This window comes from Otolemur garnettii, unplaced genomic scaffold (assembly GCF_000181295.1).
Source record: "Otolemur garnettii isolate 467f Iridium unplaced genomic scaffold, OtoGar3 scaffold00129, whole genome shotgun sequence".
Classification (NCBI taxonomy): Eukaryota; Metazoa; Chordata; class Mammalia; order Primates; family Galagidae; genus Otolemur; species Otolemur garnettii.
In genome coordinates, this window is record NW_003852524.1 from 363,388 (window position 1) to 365,056 (window position 1,669).

Sequence of the window (1,669 nt, forward strand, 5' to 3'; positions counted from 1 at the left end):
AAACTAATGGGCTCTAGAGATTCTCCTGCCTTAGCCTTCTGAACATCTAGGAATACAAGCACTTGGCACCATGCCCACCTAATTTTTAAAAATATTTTTTAGAGACAGGATCTCACTATGTTGCTCAGACTGGTCTTGAACTCCTGGCTTCAAATGATCCTCCCACCTCAGCCTCCCGAGTTGCTGGGAGCATAGGTTTGAGCTACCATACCTAGTTTTAATAGCTTTTGATTTAAAGTAAAAGACATGTGATTCTTCATTTGAATACTTAGAGGCTGTTATTCTGTAAAAAATGCAGTATTTGTAAAGCACAATAAAATAGTTACAGGTATCCCTGTATTTTCAGCCATTATATACTGCGGTTTTATCTATTCTCTGTGTATTCAGATCTCCAGTAAAGGGATCTTCTGCTTTTCATGTCTGCCACAACAAAGTGCATAATAGCTTGGAATTATGTGCTTGCTAAAGAAATCCTGATGTATTACCTATAGACACTTCCCATTTGTTTCCTAATATGGAACTGCTACCTTTATCATGCAGAGATCTTCACATACTTCTGCAGTATATAAACATTGTGACTATAAATATGTGTACTTGTTTAAATGTATATATGTATATAAAAATCTATGGTCTAGACCATACATATGTAAATAAACATAATCTTTGGTTAGGAAAAATGGATAATATTTTATAAAATACGACTGCACTTTCGGAGTTTTTAAATGATCTTGAGCCATATTATTTTGAATGTCTCTAATGGTGATAAGAATTTTTTCTTTCATGGGGAATTTGGTAGTCTTAAATCACCAAATGTCACTAGGAACTAAGTCTGTTGCTTTTTCTTATCTAGTTTTCAGCCTTGTATCTTAAATCTTTTTAAAGTAAATTACAGATCTAATGAAATCTGTGGAATACAGTTGAGCAATCCCTGAAAGAGCAAGAGTAACGGAGTTCTGACGACTGGATGTGGAAAGGGCAAATTGCAACACCATGTTATTTTCGAAAGCCTCATACTGAGATTAGTGTCAGATGTGCTTTTGTAGCAGGGTAATTAATGTTGTCCTAAAATGGCTTATATTTAGAAGTTCACTATTTTTATTTTTCTGTGTCAGTGTATGCCTTTCAACTAAGGAATCCAAACTGCTACTCTCTGATTTATATTTATATGCAAATTATGCCAGTTCCTGCTGCTGTCCCCTATACATCAGTGTTTCTTCTTCACTCCAGTCAGTAAGTTCTGCTTCCTTTTTGAAGTCACACTGCTGCATCTGCCCCCACCCAGCTTAAGCTTGATTTCTTCTTGGGTTTTACTTTCTACTTATTGATACTTGACATTTTTATAAGGCATCTAGAATGTAAGATTTTATCACAAAAAAACTATTTTTTTGGCTCGGCGCCTGTGGCTCAAGTGGCTAAGGCGCCAGCCACATACACCTAAGGCAGTGGGTTCGAATCCAGCCGGGGCCAGCCAAACAACAATGACGGCTGCAACCAAAAAAAAAAGCCAGGCGTTGTGGTTGGTGCCTGTGGTCCCAGCTACTTAGGAGGTGGAGACAGGAGACTTGCTTGAGCCCAGGAGTTGGAGGTTGCTGTGAGCTGTGATGCCACGGCACCCTACCCAGGGTGACAGCTGGTTAGGAGGTGGAGACAGGAGACTCGCTTGAGCCCA